The sequence below is a fragment of the Mesocricetus auratus genome, unplaced genomic scaffold (assembly GCF_017639785.1).
Source record: "Mesocricetus auratus isolate SY011 unplaced genomic scaffold, BCM_Maur_2.0 Super-Scaffold_100013, whole genome shotgun sequence".
NCBI lineage: Eukaryota > Metazoa > Chordata > Mammalia > Rodentia > Cricetidae > Mesocricetus > Mesocricetus auratus.
The window spans coordinates 4,722,279-4,730,631 of record NW_024429196.1 but is presented as its reverse complement, the minus strand read 5'-3'; positions in this window follow the sequence as shown (position 1 = coordinate 4,730,631).

Below are 8,353 nucleotides of genomic sequence, written 5' to 3'. Positions count from 1 at the left end.
AGATGCTGAAAAAGCCTTTGACAAAATCCAACACCCCTTCATGATAAAGGTCTTGGAGAGATCTGGGATAACAGGGACATACTTAAACATAATAAAAGCTATATACAGTAAACCAACAGCCAACATCAAACTAAATGGACAGAAACTCAATGCAATTCCTCTAAAATCAGGAACAAAACAAGGCTGTCCACTCTCTCCATACCTTTTCAACATGGTACTTGAAGTCCTAGCTATTGCCATACGACAACAAAGGGGGATCAAGGGGATACAAATTGGGAAGGAAGAGGTCAAACTTTCACTGTTTGCAGACGATATGATAGTTTACATCAATGACCCAAAGAACTCTACCAGGGAACTCTTACAGCTCAGCAAAGTGGCAGGCTACAAGATCAACTCAAGAAAATCAGTAGCCCTACTATATACAGATGATAAAAGGGCTGAAAGAGAAATCAGAGAAACATCACCCTTTACAATTGCCACAAACAACATAAAATACCTTGGGGTAACGCTAACCAAACAAGTGAAAGACCTGTATCGTAAGAACTTTGAATCTTTAAAGAAAGAAATTAAAGAAGCCCTCAGAAAATGGAAAGATCTCCCATGCTCTTGGATAGGTAGGATCAATGTAGTAAAAATGGCAATCCTGCCAAAAGCAATCTACAGATTCAATGCAATCCCCATTAAAATCCCAGCACAGTTCTTCACAGACCTTGAAAGAACAATAATCAATTTTGTATGGAAAAACAAAAGACCCAGGATAGCCAAAACAACCCTGTTCAACAAGGCAACGTCCGGAGGCATCACCATCCCTGACCTCAAGCTCTATTATAGAGCTATAGTCCTGAAAACAGCTTGGTATTGGCACAAAAATAGACAGGTAGACCAATGGAATCGAATTGAAAACCCGGGTATTAACCCACACACGTACGAACATCTGATCTTTGACAAAGAAGCTAAAAATATACAATGGAATAAAGAAAGCATCTTCAACAAATGGTGCTGGCATAATTGGAGACTGGCATGTAGAAGAATGCAGATCGATCCATGTCTATCGCCATGCACAAAACTTAAGTCCAAATGGATCAAAGACCTCAACATAAATCCAGCCACACTGAACCTCTTAGAAGAGAAAGTGGGTGGTACCCTTGAACGAATTGGTACAGGAGACAGCTTCCTGAACATAACACCAGTAGCACAGGCAGTAAGATCAACAATTAATAAATGGGACCTACTGAAACTGAGAAGCTTCTGTAAGGCAAAGGACACAGTCAGCAAGACAAAAAGGCAGCCCACAGAATGGGAAAAATATTCACTAATCCCACATCTGACAGAGGGTTGATCTCCAAAATTTACAAAGAACTCAAGAAGCAAGTCTCCAAAACACCAAAGGACCCTATTAAAAAGTGGGCTGCAGAACTAAATAGAGAGTTTTCAATAGAGGAGTCTAAAATGGCTGAGAGGCACTTGAGAAAGTGCTCAACATCCTTAGCCATCCGGGAAATGCAAATCAAAACAACTCTCAGATACCATCTCACCCCTGTCAGAATGGCTAAAATCAAAAACACCAATGACAATTTATGCTGGAGAGGATGTGGTGAAAGGGGACACTCCTCCATTGCTGGTGGGAGTACCAACTGGTTCAGCCACTTTGGAAATCAGTGTGGAGATTCCTCAGAAAAATGGGAATAAACCTACCACAAGACCCAGCAACTCCACTCTTAGGCATATATCCAAAAGATGCCCATTCATACAACAAAGAGGTCTGTTCCACTATGTTCATAGCAGCTTTATTTGTAATTGCCAGAACGTGGAAGCAACCTAGATGTCCCTCACCCGAAGAGTGGATAGAGAAAATGTGGTACATCTACACAATGGAGTACTATTCAGCAGAAAAAAATAATGGAATCATGAGATTCGCAGGCAAATGGATGACACTAGAAGAAACCATCCTGAGTGAGGTAACCCAGTCACAAAAAGAGAAACATGGCATGTACTCTCTCATATATGGATTTTAGACATAGATCTGGGGAGTGCCAGCCTACAATCCTATGGCCAGAGAGTCTGGGAAACAGAAACTTTATTTAGTGGCTGATCGAAGAAGAGGCAGACTCCCTTGGTTAAGTACTGAGCTGAACTCAAGAAAGCCAGTAACAGAGAGGGAGGACTGATGATCAAAGGAATTAAGACTGGGCTGGTTTAACCCCCAGAAACAGCTGACCAGACAAAGGTTAACTCTTGAATCCCAGGCATTAGCCTGGGAAGCCAGCATGGGACTGATCAAGACCCCCTGAATCTGGGTGTCAGTTAAGAGGCCTAGGGAATCTATTGAGCCTTGGGCAGCAGATCAGTACCCATCCCAAGTATACACACGGACTTTGGACTCCAATAGAACAATGTGAGGAGCACTCTCACCCAGAACTCTTGGGAAAGGGTCTAGGCCCTGCCCTATATGAAATGACACACTATGGACACCCCCATGGAGGGCCTCACCCTCCCTGGAGAAATGAGAGGATAACGGGGGGGGGAGGGGAGGGCACGGGAGGAAGGGAGGGAATGGGAGAGGGACCTGGAACTGACTTGTGAAGCAACCTTGATTCTTATCTAAATTTAAACTGGAAAATAAAATTAAAAAAAAAAAAGAAACGTATTTTGGCCCTGCAACCAGAACCAAAGAAATGCACCCTGACCCTGAAACCAGTGCCAAAGAAACATACTTTGTCCCTGAAAGCAGAGCCAGTGATAGAAGCCCACCTTGGCCCTGAAACCAGAGCCAAATCTGACCTTAACCCTGTGCAGAAAACTAACCAACCCCTGAGCAGGAGATCTAGCCATCCTAAGCTGTCCTCTGCCACCCTGGATTCTTCCCTCCCAATAAATCTCTTGAATGAGGTTTGGGTGAGACCTTCTTTCACCAGAGCAGAGATGACCCTGGGTGGAGCAGAGCAGAGCAGGACTGTAACACTTTTCACTGGGGTAAACCTTCCCCTGGCAAACTGAAGCTGTTACACTTTCTGCAGGAGCTGAACTGTAACAACTTTGCCAGGAAGCCCTCTTCTGCAGGAGCAGAGCTGATACACTAGGGAAGCCTTCCCCTGAAGCAAGGCTGTAAGCTGCTATGCTTATTGTGACCTATGGTATTCCTTGCCTCCCAAGTGCCAGAATACCTTTCTACCCAAGTTGTAACACCCAGTATTCTGTGACTTTGAGTGCCAGAATACCTTTACATCCAAGTTGTAATACTTAGTATTCTTTGGCTCCTGAGTGCCATAATCCATCCCTGATCACTCCATCAGATCCATAGAAATACTTACACACATTATCTATTCAGATTCTGTGGATACCTTGTAGTGCTTTCCAGTTTACAGAGCACATTTCCCCTTAGCTGACCTCATTGGTCCATACAGCAATCTTGTAGGATGCTAACTTTATTTTGACTTTAAAGACAGGTTCCAGAGAAATTAATCTACTACTCAAAGTCACCAAGATGGAGCACAGCAGAGCCAAGATGTAAAGCATGGTAGATTGACTCTTAGCGTGCTCCCACAAATGGGGGAAACAGATGTCTGACCAGGTTGCTTCCACTAAAGGAGACCATGGTCATCATCCTTCATCTGTAGTAAGTCAGGAAAATACTAATTGGTAAGCAGCTCTGGCTTTCCACTCTTTTGGAACTATGAGAAGGAGGATTCCCAGTGAGCAGGGAATCCTCTTAGCTTCGACCACCAAGGGATGCAGGGCTGGAGGATGGAGTGGAAACACAGCAGAGAACACTGCTCTGGTGATGGGGTTACTAGGGAATCAAAGACATTTGCCAAAGCCAGGAATCCAAGGTCACCGACCTCCCTCTGTGTCTTCAAAGCAGGAGATGTGATTGCCATGGCAAAGAGGCCTTCTGAGTCATTTTTAATTTGCATTTTGAAATTAGTTTACTAATTACTAGCTTTCCATAAGGTTTTTTTCATATATCTTTAGCTTTGGTAACCCACCCACTACTCCTTCCGTCCCTCATCCCCTGAACCCATCCCTGCTTAACACTTTCACCTTCAGTACCCCCTCTTCTTTCTTTTCACAGGTCTTATATTCCCCCACTTATTTGTAAGATTTATTTATTTTGTTACATGTGTATGAGTGTTTTGCCTGTGTACATGTATATATGTGTAGCACCTGTATGCCTGGTGTCCATGGAGTTACAGGTGATTATGAACCATTGTGTAAGTGCTGGGAACTACACCCAGGTCTTCTATAAGAACAGAAACCATCTCTCCAATCCTTCTCTTATTTATCCTTATAATGTTTTAGTTGTGAAATAATGTGAGAGTTTCTCATACCCTTTTCTTTGAGTTAGCCCTCCCTACCCCCACTTAACCCAATCCAATACCAGAATCACCCTGCATTGGTGGACAATGTAACTCTGAGAAAATATGGATTATTAAATGAAAAAAAATCACAGTATAAGGTATGTGTTACTGGTCAGGTAGGACCGAGCAGCCTAAAATAACACAGGCTTTTGTCACCCCTTGGTTGTCCACCATAACTGCATGGTAAAATCATATTTCTGAAAATACCACACACTTTGACTATAGGACATAAGTAAACCAACTCAGACAACGAGGGAACTTACTCCCTGGGGTCTAGCTTTCATGGTGGCCAGAGATGCTGTTGTTGTATGACTAAAGTTTTCCTGGGGAGATGCGACACACATTTACTCACCCCAGATAAGGAACCCACAACAGATGAAAGTACAGATACCACCAAAGTCCAACTTGGTGAACCAATGGGTTTTATTGGGGTTACTTACAGGAATATGGGGGAGGCATTACTTACAGTAGCAGAAATGACTCAAAGACAACTGTACCACTAAAATCCACTCCAGTATAGGATTGTACTGCACAGCCTGCAGGCAGTTGGATGGGTTGAGGAGTGTCCTTTTCAGGTGCCCCACTTGGTCTAAACCTCTTTTGGGCAGCTCTGCTGATCTGAGTCTTCTTTACAGCTTTGCCTGTCTGACAGTCTTTGTAGCAGGTTGGTTCTACTCTTCTGAGAGGGATTCTCAGTTTTTGTTGTTTACTGACAGGGAGAAGCTTAGTAAATCTACTCAGTTCCAGGAACTTCCTGACGCTATTTACAGTTGTTTACCCCGCTGCTTAAGAAGTTTTCCTGTAGCACAAAATGTTTCAATCTCTGAGGAAACTGTTACACAATAGTTCTGCAGGCTGCTGAGGGAGAAAACAGATGGTCTCACCCAGCACTGGACCCTTCTGAAATTAATTGGAGGAACACTGAGGTTTGAATCAACCTACCGACCTATGCAGACTGCTAGACTCCCTGGGGGTTTTCCAGACTTGAAAGGGACTTTATTGCATAGTAGAAGAGGAAGGTTATATTAACTGGTTACCTGTGGGCGTCAAGTAAGTTAGGTTGGACCTGGGTGAGGCCTGAGATATATATGATCAGGGAAGATGATGGAATTCCATCACAGTGTGATTGTGAGTTCTTCACCCCTACCAGCACACTGTGCAACCCTCCATCATTCACATGCCACCACTGCAGGCTGGGCTGTTCCTCCACACAGAAGACACTGCTCCTGATACCTGTTGTCTTGGCTCCTCTGTGACTCATCACAAAAATTTCTCACACCTACAAAATAGCATCCTCCATCACCCTCCACAACCCCACCCTACATTATTCTTCTTTAATTAGTACCTACCGTGTGGTTTAACTTATGTGAACTTATTAGTTGTGGGGTGGGGCGGGCGTTACGTTCCTAAACGTCAGCACCTTGGACAGCACCAGGCGCGCACATTGTCAGTGGGTTCCGGATGAATTAAAATGTGAGTTCACTAAAGAAGCTGGACCTGGGATATTGACTTGCTGCCTCAGTCAAAGACAGGTGGTACCAAGTGAAATTCCATGAAAGTCTGTCTGTCTGTTTCATTCTGCCATCTTCCATCCCATTCTTCAGCCCTGGGTCCATGAGGTCTGCATGAGGCATATATCTCCTCCCTGCTCCTGTCTCAGGCAAGACACTGCAGGATGCCAATGCCTTGGGAGAAGATTTAGGTAATAAACGTGTGGGACCTTCCTTAAAAGGGTTCTGCCCTTTTGATCACTGCACAATAAAATTTAAACATAGCTAGAAAATGTATGTCACTCACAGATATGAGCTCAATGACCAGGGGTGACTGAGCAGCTAGCAGTGAGTTTAGATACTCCTTAGATGAGGCTCATTCCTACCATTAACAATCAAGGTATTTCTTTGATACAGACCCATGTGTTTCCATGGAAACCAGTTCTATTGCCTAGGCGACTAAGGGCTCATGCTGGCACAGTTAGATGATTATTTTAAAATTTTCAGAACATTCAGGTCTACTTAGACAAAAAAAAATCACACTTCTTAGCCACTTTGAAACTGCCTCATTATTTCTCTACACCACATTCAAAACTTTTCATTTTTACCCCCAGTAAATTGAGGCAAAAATAAATCTCTGACCTTGTAAATTTTCCAAGTCCTTGTCAACAGCAGCTACACTAAAAAGTTGCATTTGTCTGTGTCAGTGCAAAACACAACTCATTCCTCAAAGGGGGAAAAATACTTTATTCTGGAGCCAGATATGACTGATCATATCCCAGGAAGACAGATTCAGTTCCATGTTCCAATGTGTTAACAGTTTCATGAAGTTTTTGTTGTAACATAACAAAGAAAGCCATAAATCAGGGTTGGAGAAATGACTCAGCAGTTAAGAGCACTGGCTGCTATCTTCCAGGGGTCCCAAGTTCCCAGCAGCCACATGGTAGCTCACCACCATCTATATTAGGATCTGATGCCCTCTTCTGGCATAAAGTCATACATGCAGATAGACCACCATATACATAAAATATATAAATAAATCTTTAAAAAATGAATGAAGGAAGGAAAGTCATAAACCAATACATTTTTCAAAGCCATTGGTGGAAACATCAAGTAAGTGGGTTACAGAATAGCAGGGAAATGGTAGCCATGGGTCTCTGATTCGACCTGATGACAGTCTTTTGGTTGAGGGAATCTGTAGATCTGTTTGTACTTTCCAAAGGATTAACCAAATAGTCATAAGAATGTTAGGTCGGATGCAGAGGTGGCAGTAAGTGGCTATTAAGGAGTCTAAAGATGCCCAAGGTAAATTTTGGTTCTGCTCTGGATCTGCAACATTTCAACCTCTCTACTCTGGTAACCTTGGAACCTGTGTACAGAACCAGTTTTGAGTGTGGAAAGAGATACAGATGCAGAGGGCATGACCTAACCAGCCTCTGGCATCTGAGTTCTAACATTTCAGCTTGTAGAACTGTGAGAATAAAATATATTTGTAAGCTGTCACATTTATGCTATCTTTTATTATTGTAGCCCAAGAAGACTAAAACACCACTGCTCCTTTGATTTTTTTAAAATTATTATAAGGCAACACCGTCATAATTCCATATGTCAACATGATACATACCTAGAGAAGGGAGCTTCAGCTGAAGGATTGCCCAGATCATCATGTCTGTGGGTAATTTTCTTGATTGCCAGGTGATTTAGGAGGGCCCAGTGCCCTCTCTAGGTAAGTGGGCAAGGTGCTTAGGAAAGGTGACTGAACCAGCCAGAGTGTGCCAGCCAGCAGCAGATTTCCTCTGCAGTATCTGCTTCGGGATAGACCCGAAGTTGCCTTGGTCATGGTGTTTACCACAGTAATTGAAAGCAAACTACAACAGTTATGTAAAGCCTTTTGTGTATGCAAATACAAAATATAATTTGAGCCTATTTCCCCTTGTCCCCTTCTACCCTCTCCTCTCTTATTCCTGACCTTTCCATCAGCCCTCTTGTTCCCCAGTTTCACATCTACTTGCATGCCATTCATCAGTACATATGATTTTATGTGTCTTATTAAGTCTAGGTACACAAATGAGAGAATATGTAGCATGGGACTTTCTGAGACTAAAAGCAATTCACTCAGTGGGACTATCTCCAGTTTCATCTATTCTCCTGCAAACAGTGTAACCTCCTTCTTTATGGGTGAAAATAATTCCGCTGTGTGTACACATTGTCCGTATCCCTTCCTCCACTGTTGAACACCTGGCTTGGTCCATACTTAGTATACATTGATATGCAAGATCTCTGTGGTATGTTGGAGTCTTAGGGTAAACACCAAGAAGTGGTAGACCTGGTCATACGGAAGATCCATGGTTAACCTCTCCAGGACCCACCACACTGATTCCCACAGCGACTGCCTTAGTTTACATTTGCTGCAGCAGTATGCAAAGGCTCCTTTCAGTCTGCATCGTTGCCAGCATGTTATCTTTCTGATTGCTGTCATTCTGACTGGGATAAGACAGGCTACTT